The sequence below is a fragment of the Scomber scombrus genome, chromosome 12 (genome assembly GCF_963691925.1).
Source record: "Scomber scombrus chromosome 12, fScoSco1.1, whole genome shotgun sequence".
Taxonomy (NCBI): Eukaryota; Metazoa; Chordata; class Actinopteri; order Scombriformes; family Scombridae; genus Scomber; species Scomber scombrus.
Genome location: NC_084981.1, coordinates 28,222,551 through 28,235,079, shown reverse-complemented (window position 1 = coordinate 28,235,079; position 12,529 = coordinate 28,222,551). Strand labels below are relative to the sequence as shown.

Genomic DNA, 12,529 nt, shown 5'->3' with positions numbered 1-12,529 from the left:
TGTTTTTATTTTGGGTGCTGGAAAAACTTTATAGAGGGAAAAGCAAGGGAGGAGTATGTGGAATAAAATGAAATAGGCTCCAAAAAAAATGACATCGAATCTGAAGAAAAGTACAAATAAATAAATTCTGCCACCTTCTCTCGTTCCTCGTGCCCCCCCCCCCCCCTCCCCCCCCCCTCCCCCTCCCCCTCTTCTCTCTAACACCCGCTAACATCTGGCTTTTGTCTTCAGTGGGAAAGGCTACAATCGGGATTTATTCCGGGTCAAATGACTCGGCAGCGGTCACGGGTATTTATCGGCTCTGGATCAGATCGGCGGAGATGGAAACGCGACACTCGAGTTGGAAACGCTCGTTTTTACCCACGATGACAAGATGAGATGGAGCTCCGGAGGGGAGGAGACAAAGAGACTCAAGATGGTTTAAATTCAAGGGCCCACGTACAACGATATCTGACCTCATGTGGGCTGGATAATTAAAAAGATGGAAGGAAAGAGGGAAGAATAGAAGGAAGGAAGGAAGAGACAAAGGAAGGAAAAGAAGACATGCAGGAAAGATGGAAGGAAGGCGGGAAGAAAAGAAGGAAGGAAGGAAGGAAGGAAAGGAAGGAAAGGAAGGAAGGAAGGAAGGAAGGAAGGAAGGAAGGAAGGAATAGAAGACATGCAGGAAAGATGGAAGGAAGGCGGGAAGAAAAGAAAGAAGGAAGAAAAGAAGGAAGGAAGGAAAATAAGACAGGCAGGAAAGTTGGAAGGACGGCGGGAAGAAAAGAAGGAAGGAAGAAAGGAAGGAAGGAAGGAAGGATGGAAGGAAGGAAGGAAGGAAGGAAAAGAAGACAGGCAGGAAAGATGGAAGGAAGGAGGGAAGAAAAGAAGGAAGGAAGGCAGGCAGGCAGGAAGGAAGGAAGGAAGGAAGGAAGGAAGGAAGGAAGGAAGGAAGGAAGGAAGGAAGGAAGGAAAAGAAGACAGGCAGGAAAGATGGAAAGATAGAAGGAAGGGAGGAAGGAAGGAAGGAAGGAAGGAAGGAAGGAAGGAAGGAAGGAAGGAAGGAAGGAGGAAGGAAAAGAAAACGTGAAAAAACTAAATGTGAAATCAACTCTCAACGTGACTGAAATACACACAAATACACACAAATACACATACACTTAAACCGAACTCAAACCCACAACACAAATAGATACTGGATGACGTTAAGTGTCGTATTTAAACATTTATGAGTCCGTCTTTAAGACACACACACAAAATGAAAATATGGAAAAAAACATCTTCACTTCTTTGGTGAATCCTCTACTTCATAAATTACCCTGAAAATAAAGTCAATCAGGCTTCACTTTAATTCCTGTAACTCTGTCGGGCCAAGCGGGTTGTCACAATGTGTTTTAAATGTATTTTAAAATATTCAGGAAGCACGTCAAACTGTCTGTGTGGATAAATCTGCTGTTTGTTGCAGGTCAGGTGTTTTCTGGGTTTTTTCCAGACAGAAAACTCAAACTGACTTCAATCCCTTCAGGTTTCCTGGAATCAGACTTAAAGAAGAATGTAAACTCATTTCCATTAAAGCGTCCAGGATCCACCTGGCTCCGCTCTGCAGGGACGGCGGCCAAGCGTCTGATGCACCGGGGCCATAAAAGACAAGAAGAAGAAAGAAAAAAAGAAAAAAAAAAGAAAAGAAAAAAGAGGCTTGGCTACTGCTGCTCGCTCTGCTGAGACTCATTTTAAAAGTTCATTCCAAAACTCTATAATCTGGTGTTTGGACGAGTAGCGACAGAAACGTCAGTCGGTGTGCAGAAGTGTTTAGGGAGGAAGAAGGAATAAGGAAGGGAGGAAGGAAGGATGGAAGAAAGGGAGGGAGGAAGGGAGGAAGGATTGAAGGGAGGGAGGAAGAAGGAAGGGAGGAAGTAAGAAGGAAGGAAAGGAGGAAGGAAGGAAAGGAGGGAGGGAGGAAGGAAGGATGGAAGGGAAGGGAGGAAGGAAGGAAGGATGGAAGGAGGAAGAAGGAAGGAAAAGAGGGAGGAAGGATGGAAGGGAGGAAGAAGGAAGGAAAAGAGGGTGGAAGGATGGAAGGGAGGAAGGAAGGAAGGATGGAAGGGAGAAGGAAGGAGGAAAGAAAGAGAGAAGGATGGAGGGCTGGAGAAAGGAAAAGAGGAAGGGAGGAAGGAAGGAAGGAAGAAGCTAGGGGGAGGAAAGAAGGAAGAGAGGAAAGAAAGGAAGGAAGGAAGGAAGGAAGGAAGGAAGGAAGGAAAGAAGGAAAGGAGGAGGGAGGAGGAAGGAAGGACAGAAGGAAGGGGGGAAAGAGAGAAGGAGGGAGGGAAGGACAGACGGAAGGAAGGGAGGAAGGAAGGAAGGAAGGAAGGAAGGAAGAAAGGGGATGGAGGAAGGAAAGGCGGAAGGGAGAAAGAGAGAGGAATTAAAGAAAGAGAGAAGGAGGGAGAAAGGACAGACGGAAGGAAGGAAGGAAGTGAGGAATGTCAGATGTCTGTCTGAAAGTGCTGCAGCTAAATTTAAAGAAGCAATTCAATCTGTACTGAAATCAATACGATGTCTCAACACAATACAGATTTCTTATTCTGATTACAGTCCCTCCTAAACTGATCTCACTGCTCATGTGGGAATGTTGAGCCTCTTTCAATTAAATTAAATTAAAGACAACAGTCTAGATCTGGATTGATTGTTTGATTGAGAAGTCGTCTTTGGAACTGTTTGATAAAGAGGAGCAGGCACCTGGCAGGGTGATTGATGAACAGCTGCAGAAAATAATGAGCAGCAGAGATCTCAGGTGTCTCTCTTCCTTCATAGAAACATCGACACACATCAGTGTGTCAGAAAAGCCTCCAAAATAATGACTGACCTCCTCTCATCCCTCCATCCACTCTTTGCACTCTTCAGAGGGAGGCTCCAGAGCAGAGGGGTCAAACATAAGGCCTGTGGGCCAGAACTGGGGTCCAATCCGGCCCACTTTCCTTCTTCCTTCCTTCTTCCAACATTCCTTCCATCTGTCCTTCTTCCCTCCCTCCTTCCTTCATTCATCTCTTTGCACTCTCTCCCATCAGAAGGAGGCTCCAGAGCAGAAGGGTCAAACATGTGGCCTGTGGGCCAGAACTGGCCCGCCAAGGGGTCCAATGCGGCCCACTTTCCTTTCTTCCTTCCTTCCTTCTGTCCTTCCTCCCTTATTTCCTGTCTTCTTTTCCTTCATTCATCTATTTCCTTCATTCCTTCCTTAATTCCTCTCTTCTTTTCCTTCCTTCCTCCCTTCCTTCTTCCCTTCCTTCCTGTCTTCTTTTCCTTCCTTCCTTCCTCTCTTCCTTCCTTCTTATTTTCTTCCATCTTTCCTTGTTCTCTTCTTTTCCTTCTTTCCTTCCTTCCTTATTTATTTCCCCTCTCTATTATTTTCCTTCATTCCTTCCTTTCTTCCTCTCTTCTTTTCCACCCTTCCTTCCTTCCTTCCTCTCTTCTTTTCCTTCCTTCCTCCCTTCCTTCATTCATCTCTTCTTTTCCTTCCTTCCTTCCTTCCTCTCTTCTTTTCCTTCCTTCCTCCCTCCCTCCCTCCCTCCCTCCCTCCCTTCCTTCCTCCCTTCCTTCCTTCCTTCCTTCCTTTCTTCCTTCCTTCCTTCCTGTCTAAAAACACTAGATTCACTTCCTATAAGAAGCGTTGGTGCAGGGTCCGACTCAGTGACTCGTCCATTATGGAGGTTAAATAATAGAAACATCAGAGCTCTGGCTTCTTTTACATCACTTCCTGCTTCTGGCTGTAAAACACATTGAAGCAGTTGAAGATGTGAGCTGCCCTTGTCATAAAAAATTCAAACAGGAAAAAAAAAATAAAAAGAGAGAGAAAAAGGCGAGTGTTTGTGTCACAGCAGCTGCAAAGTGAAGAGTGTGTCTCCTGTTTTTTTTTTTTTTTTTTTTTTTTGGGAGTCTGTCTCCTATTTCTGGCAGCTTGAGGCTGCTGGTGCAGCAGAGTACAGCTGCTGTCATCTCCTCCTCTGGCTTTCTGCATTTTGCTGCATCATGCCGAAGAAAGAAAGAAAAAAAAAAAAAACAACAACAAGAAGAAAAGAAAAGAACAACGCTGAATCTAATGGAAGCACTGTGTCACTGTGACTCTCCATCTGCCTCTCTGACACTCTTACACTCAGCATTTCTGTCTTCACACACTTTCATTAAACGTACGAAGGAAGGACAGAAGGGAGGTGTGAAGGAAGGAAGGAAGGAAGGAAGGACAGAAAGGAGGTGTGAAGGAAGGAAGGAAGGAAGGACAGAAGGGAGGTGTGAAGGAAGGAAGGACAGAAGAGAGGTGTGAAGGAAGGAAGGAAGGAAGGACAGAAGGAAGGAAGGACAGATGGAGGGAAGGAATGAAGGAAGGAAGGACAGAAGGGAGGTTTGAAGGAAGGAAGGAAGGAAGGAAGGAAGGAAGGAAGGAAGGAAGGAAGGAAGGAAGGAAGGAAGGAAGGAAGGACAGATGGAGGGAACATTTACCCTAACAGCTGAAAACATTGGTTAGAAAATTTGAAAAGTCATCAAATGTAATAAGTTACATTACTTTGATGAAGTCATTAAAACAGTAACATTACTTATTACATTTTAAATAGAGTAACTAGTAATCTGTAATCTATTACATTTCTAAAGTAACCTTCCCAACCCTGCCTATAGCCTGCATCTCTGACACTCTTCCACTCAGCATTTCTGTCTTCACACACTTTCATTAAGCGTACGCTCTGTGCAGCTGTCAGCTAGTTTTTTAAGGATTTGGTTTCAGTGTCAAAAAGACTGAAATGTACAAGAAGCAAGCAGCAGAACTTCTATATAGAAATCTGGTAAATGGACTGTTCTTATAAAGCTCTTCGAGTGTTTTTAACCACTTAAATATCCCATTCACACCCATTCATACACTGATGGTAGCACCACCACACAGGAGGGAAACTAACCATTCACATCCATCAGGAGCAATTTGAGGTTAAGTATCTCCTGATCCACAGCCGCCATCTATACATGATGTCAGATGTTGTTTAGTGTAGCCAAAAATGTCCAAAAACCAAGTTGTATTTCTCATCCCTAACCAGGCGGGGAGTTCCGGTCCTCTGAAATGATGCCAACGCGGAAGTAACTTAAAACTGCATTCTATCAAAAGGCCACCAGGGGGCGACCGTTTTGGTGTCAAAAGGACTTCCGTCTCTATACAAGTCAATGGAGAATTCACTCACTTGATTTCTAACCTCAGTAAACGTTTTCAAAATGTGTTTATGGTCTCAATCGCTAGTTTAAAGCCTTCTTCAATGCAGTATGATGTTCATTTGGGACATTTTGGCCTCCCTGATTTTATATGTGACGATAAAGCAGGGTATGCATTAGGGCGTGGCTACGTCGTGATTGACAGGTTGATTGGTTCACAGGTTCAGGAGGGCGCCTCATGCTCCTCCTGATGCCCATATAAGTAGAATCCCTGTTTTTATTTTTCCCAGCATGCACCGGACATTTTCAAGATGGCGCTGCTCAGATCCGATACTATTGGCCTCCGAGCAGCAGTCCACAAACCAATGGGTGACATCACGGATGTTACGTCCATTTCTTATATACAGTCTATGTCCCTAACTGATCATTTCCTTGATGTCATTTATCGAGGCGTTAATTAAGATGTCAGCTGTTGACATCAGAGTCCTGCACCGGTTGACCGCAGTTCAATACAAGTTGTTAAAGCTTTTTTTAAATCATGTTATTTATTCGTGAACTCTGCAGACGCTGAAATGGATCCTGAGGAGCTGAGAATAAAAAAAGCTGAAAGATGAGATTTATTATTTTTATTAGATGCAGTAGACTGTTTTTAATTTTAATTAGAGTGCAGGTCGGGTTTCTGTGCTATTTAAAGCGGGACGAGTCGGGTCGGGTACAGAATTTAATTAGTGATGCTGTCGGGTGAGGTAGGACTCTGGGTCACATATAAAATGGTAAATAAACTGTACTTATAAAGTGCTTTTCTATTCGTTATGATCACTCAAAGCTCTTTTACACTACATGTCTCATACATTGATTCCTTCCTTCCTTCCTTCCTTCCTGTCTTCTTTACCTTCCTTCCTTACTTTCATCTTTCCTTCCTCTCTTCTTTTCCTTCCTTCCTTATTTCCTTCCTCCCTATCTTCTTTTCCTTTTTCCTTCCTTCCTTCCTCTCTTCTTTTCCTTCCTTCCTTCCTTCCTTCCTTCCTTCTTTTCCTCTCTTTTTTCCTTCCTTCCTTCTTTCCTTCCTTCCTTCCTGTCTTTTTTTCCTTCCTTCCTCCCTTCCTTCCTGTCTTCTTTTCCTTCCTTCCTTCCTCCCTTCCTTCCTGTCTTCTTTTCCTCTCTTTTTTCCTTCCTTCCTTCTTTCCTTCCTTCCTCTCTTCTTTTCCTTCCTTCCTTCCATCGTTCCTTCCTTTCATCTTTCTTTTCCTTCCTTCCTTCCATCTTTCCTTCCTCTCTTATTTTCCTTCCTCCCTTCCTTCTTTCCTTCCTCTCTTCTTTTCCTTCCTTCCTTCCATCGTTCCTTCCTCTCTCCTTTCCTTCCTTCCTTCCTTTCATCTTTCTTTTCCTTCCTTCCTTCCATCTTTCCTCCCTCTCTTATTTTCCTTCTTCCCTTTCTTCCTTCCTTCCTGTCTTATTTTCCTTCCTTCCATCTTTCCATCTTTCCATCTTTCCTTCCTTCCTTCCTTCCTTCCTTCCTTCCTTCCTTCCTTCCTTCCTTCCTTCCCTCCCTACCTACCTAACCATCACTATCATCTGTATAATAAACTCTTTTTGCTTCATCCTCTCGTCTCTCCTGATTGAAATATAATCATACATCCCCTCCGGTAGCACCACCGCTCCTGGGAGAGTATCTAAAATGTTAAAAGCTTCTTCCTTCCTTCCTTCCTTCCTTCCTTCCTTCCTTGCTCTTGTCTCTCCTGATTGAAATATAATCATACATCCCCTCCGGTAGCACCACCGCTCCTGGGAGAGTCTCTAAAATGTTAAAAGCTTCTTCCTCTCGGGACACATTTTAATGATAAATCTGGTGCTAAAAATCACAAGCATTCATCTTTTTAGGGACCGAGAATATCCAAACCAGCTGTTAGACTAATGTGTTCAACAGATGAACCTTTTTTTTAAACTTATCTGAAGATATTTGACATTTACTGACTCTAAAGGTATTAAATCAAAACACATTATGAGAGAAAGAAGTGAAGAACTGGAGCAGATGTTACAGTATTTATTCTGATTATACCAGCAATGATTCTTCCTTAAGTTAAACTGTATTAATGAGATTTAAAAAATATAATATCCTCTATCTTTAGATCGGGGGGGGGCAAACATGAGGCACGTGGGCCAGCAATGGCCCACCGAGGGGTCCAATCCGGCCCACTTTCCTTCCTTCCTTCCTTCCTTCCTTACATCTTTCCTTCCTCTCTTCTTTTCCTCCCTTCATTCCACCTGTCCTTGTTCCTTTTCTTCCTTCCTTCTAATCTTTCTTTCCTCTTTTCTTTTCCTTCCTCTCTTCCTTTCCTTCCTTCCATCCTTCCTGTCTTCTTTTCTTTCCTTCCTTCCTTCCGCTCTTCTTTTCCTTCCTTCCTCCTTCCTTCCTGTCTTCTTTTCCTTCCTTCCTTCTTTCCATCTGTCCTTGCTCCCTTTTTTCCATCTTTCCTTCCTCTCTTCTTTTCCTCCCTTCCTTCCTTCCTTCCTGTCTTCTTTTCCTCCCTTCCTTCCTTCCTTCCTCTCTTCTTCTCCTTCCTTCCTTCCTTCCTTCCTGTCTTCTTTTCTTTCCTTCCTTACTTTCTTCTTTCCTTCCTTCCTTCCTTCCTTCTTTCCTTCCTTCCTTCCTTCCTTCCTTCCTTCCTTCCTTCCTTCCCTCCTGCTGTAGATCTTCAATTCAGATGAGTAAAAAAACTCACAAATAAATGGAGCAAACGAACCATGTAAATGTTTAAATCCTCTAATCTCCACATTAAGTTTAAACTACACAGAGATTAAATGAGAAACAGCTGTTAGACGTCATTTAGACGTATTATCATCCTGAAATTAAAGTTTTATAGCTTTATTCTGAAAAACGAGCCTAAAACCTTCTTTGGTTCAGCTTTTGCTCCGTTGAAGGTGTTTAAGGAAAAAAAGGAAAGTTTTGGGTTTCACTCTTGAAGTTTTGTTCCGATGGTTCGGGCCAAACGCTTCCTGCTCCCGAACCATCGGTGGTTGCCATGCCAACACCTGAATCTGGTTTGTGTTAGTTAACGAGGTGAATCCGACGCTTCTCAATTACAAGAAGAGACGGAACGAATCTGTCACAGCTGGAAATATAAATATATATAAAAAGGAACACTTCTGAATATTATGCACTCCAGTACGCCGCTATCACCACCAATTATAACCTCAATAATCAAACATAAAGCAGATTTATCATCTTTCTGACAACGTTAACAAAAACTCCTAAATCCAGTGTTGCATTGGGTCACATCAGATTTCCACAGGTGTTAAAAATAAAGCGCTCGGTGTGAGTAAATACATGAATCAGATTGGACTTGACAGCAAAGATGGGGAAATCCCTACTTTTATATGGGTAACTATGGTTATGAATTACTGAACTTAAAGAGGTCATAAGAGGTTAAGTAATCATCCAAAAAGAGAGAATTAGGACTTTAAAAGGGATCTGCGGAAAAAAGAAAACAAAGAGGCATGGCTAGTACCAGGCGGGGAGCTCCGGTCCTCTGAAATGAGGGCAACGCGGAAGTAACTTAAAACTGCATTCTATCAAAAGGCCACCAGGGGGCGACCGTTTTGGTGTCAAAAGGACTTCCGTCTCTATACAAGTCAATGGAGAATTCACCAACTTCTCACTTGATTTCTAACCTCAGTAAACGTTTTCAAAATGTGTTTATGGTCTCAATCGCTAGTTTAAAGCCTTCTTCAATGCAGTATGATGTTCATTTGGGACATTTTGGCCTCCCTGATTTTATATTTGATGATAAAGCAGGGTATGCATTAGTCCTAGCTCACACATAGCTCTGTGTTGCAGCTTATTAGACCAATCGGACCATACCATGGGTTACTGTACCGTTGCACCTCTAGTGTAATCTGTTAAACTGAGACGAATTAAAGAAACAGGAGCTAACACTGCCTGTTAATAGACAGAGGCTGAACTGAGGGGCTGCACATAAAGGAGCCAGTTTAAGATAAATAAGGAGTTTTTCTGTAAATATGAATCATGCAAAGCTATAATGGAGTCCAAAAATAAAGAATATAGAGCTGGAAATGAGTCCAATACTTCCCCAGAGTTGAACCAAACTGCTGACTGATATAATTAACTTCCAGTCAGAGACAACAACAGGCCTCAGACTGAGTTCACTACCCAGAAAATAACATTTTCCAGATACATTCGGAGGCTCATGTTCACCAAATCATCATCATCATCATGCCAAGTTCTCTTCACTTTTCCATTTGGGCTTAATGGTATCCCATCACGCCGAGTCGGTATCACATTAGTATTTTTATGCTGCCGTGTGACCGGCCTCCGAATGTCTCGTGATGCATCGACAACAGCGAGGAGAAAGTGAAGCGGAGCTGCGGAGTTGTCAAGAAGAAGAAGACAGGCGACGAGAGTGATGAATGACTCGTATCATCTTTCTCTGCATTCGTGACTCTCGTGCTTCTCTGTATCCGTCTTTCTCTCTCTTTCTCTCTTTCACCCTCTTCATCACTCCTCTCCTTGTCCTCAAACCAGGACCAGGTTCAAACAGCATTCAAAAATAATTTCTGGGTGTTTATTCCCTTTCAGAGCCGCCCGAGTCAGGACGTAAATAATTCAGACGGGCTGATTTCCGTCTGGACAGAGCGGAGGAGGAGGAGGAAGAGGAAGACCGATGGAGGATAAATGCTGCAGAGACACTGAATTCAAATTGAAATCTTCTTCTTTTTTTTCTTTTTCATGAGTCCAAAACGTACAAAATGAAAAGTAGAATCCTTCATCTGATCACATGACCTAAAACTGATTATTAGGAGGTTTAAAAAAATGGGATTAAAGTGACGAAAATGTGTTTGGGTCAGTGACAGGTATGTCTAGTCAGGAACCCTCGTCATAGATTAAACCATTTAATGCAACAAATGGGAAAAAAGCGCTTTCCCACTACACAGTTCCAGCACGACCCGACTCCCCACTCAGTTTTTTTTCCGTTTCTAGGGATACTACCTGGTACTTTTTTAGCCCTCCTGTTGTCCTCGAGTCAAGGAAGGAAGGGAGGAAGAAGGAAGGAAAGGAGGGAGAAAGAAGGAAGGAAAGGAGGGAGGAAGAAGGAAGGAAAGGAGGGAGGAAGGAAGGAGAGAAGGAAGGAAGGAAGGAAGAAAGGAAGGAAGGAATGAAGGAAAGAAGGAAGGGCAGAAGGAAGGAATGAAGGAAGGAAGGAAAGAAGGAAGGACAGACGGAAGGAAGGAACGAAGGAAGGAAGGAAGGACAGACGGAAAGAAGGAAGGAAAGAAGGAAGGAAGGAAGGAAGGACAGATGGAGGGAGGAAGAAGGTAGGAAAGGAGGGAGGAAGAAGGAAGGAAAGGAGGGAGGAAGGAAAGAGAGAAGGAAGGAAGGAAGAAAGGAAGGAAGGAATGAAGGAAAGAAGGAAGGATGGAAGGAAGGAAGGACAGGCGGAAGGAATGAAAGAAGGAAAGAAGGAAGGACAGAAGGAAGGAAAGAAGGAAGGATGGAAGGAAGGAAGGACAGACGGAAGGAAGGAAGGAAGGAAGGAATGAAGGAAGGAAGGAAAGAAGGAAGGACAGACAGAAGGAAGGACAGACGGAAGGAAGGAAGGACAGAGGGAAGGAAGGATGGAAGGAAGGAATGAAGGAAAGACGGAAAGAAGGAAAGAAGGAAGGACAGAAGGAAGGAATGAAGGAAGGAAGGAAAGAAGGAAGGAAAGAAGGAATGAAGGAAGGAAGGAAGGAAGGACAGATGGAGGGAACATTTACCTATTACTTATTACATTTTAAATAGAGTAACTAGTAATCTGTAACATAAAACAAAATCACGGCAGTTTCGCACAGCGTTGCTATGACGACCCCGCCCACGTTGAGGAGGTACTATAGTAATGGAAACGGTTCCTGGTACCAAACCGAGCCGAGTAGAGCTAGAACTGTGTAGTGAAGAAGCGCCATGAGGTGAGTTGAGCTGGGAATCACATTTAAAGCTGCTTGTGGTGAGAGTGGTTGTGATTGGTTTGAGTCATTGGTGAGTCAAACCAGTAGCTCAACTGGTTCCAGCTGAACAGGCAACTGACTTCCCTGTGCTGCAGGAACTAACACGATGCTTCACTTCCTCTTCCTACAGATGTCTGAGTCACGACTGAACTCAAGAGTTTTGACACTTTCTTTTTTGCAAAAAGGCAGAAGTCAGGCGACGAGCGCTGGTTTTCACACACACACACAAACACACACACACACACACACACACTACATCAGACTCTATTCTGTCCTTTCTTTACTGATTCTCTCAGTATCTCTCAGACCTGTTGTCTTTTTAAAATGGAATTCGTTTAACCCTCCTGTTGTCCTCGAGTCAAGGAAGGAAGGGAGGAAGAAGGAAGGAAAGGAGGGAGGAAGGAAGGAAGGAAGGAAGGAAGGAAGGAAAGGAGGGAGGGAGGGAGGAGGGAAGGAAAGAAAGAAGGGAGGACGGAAAGGGAGGAAGGACGGAGGAAAGAAGGAAGGAAGGTAGGAGGGAGAAAGGAAGGAAGGACAGAGGAAAGAAGGAAGGGGAAGGTAGGGGGGACGAAAGAAAGAACGAAAAAAGGAGGGAGGGAGGAAAGAAGGAAAGGATGAAGGAAAGGAAGGAAAGAAGGAAGGGGGAAGGTAGGGGGAGGAAAGAAAGAAGGAGGGAGGAAGGAAGGAAGGACAGACGAAAGAAGGGAGGGGAAGGAAGGTGGGGGACGAAAGAAAGAAAGAAAAAAGGAGGGAGGGAGGAAAGAAGGAAAGGATGAAGGAAAGGAAGGAAAGAAGGAAGGGGGAAAGTAGGGGGGAGGAAAGAAAGAATGAAGGAGGGAGGAAGGAAAGAAGGAAGGGGGAACGTAGGGGGGAGGAAAGAAAGAAAGAAGGAGGAAGGGAGGAAGGAAGGACAGAAGGAAAGAAGGAAAGGGGATGGAAGAAGGAAAAAAGGAAGGGAGGAAGGAAAGAAGGAAGGGAAGAAAGAGAGAAGGAAGGAGGGAGGAAGGACAGATGGAAGGAAGGCAGGAAAGAAGGAACAGTCAGAACAGACGGGGTAAAGTAAAGCTGACTTTTAAAGTTTGGTTTGAGCAGGTTTCTGGTTACTAAGCAGGATAATTATATAAAGACTCAGGATAATATTTACACATCTACTCTCACTGCAACTCAGGAAAAGTTGGATTTTGCCAACATATATTTTTTTAAAAGTCTCCAGTTTCTGGAAAATGACGTAAAAAACATGACTGAAGACTTTCTATAAAAGTCTGTCGTATCATTTTTCTTCTTTCTCTTCATCCCTCTCTTCTTCTCCTCCTGACCTTGTATCTGACGCCTCCTGCAGTGCCAGCAGCTGTCTGCACCGCTC

General features: G+C 43.7%; 1 protein-coding gene across 1 annotated transcript in view; it reads right to left on the bottom strand.

Annotated features, from left to right (window-relative positions):
* The window catches only part of LOC133992118 (polycomb group RING finger protein 5-B-like), a gene marked incomplete at its 5' end in the record, with an annotated part of 20,263 nt that overhangs the window by 826 nt on the left and 6,908 nt on the right, over positions 1-12,529 (bottom strand).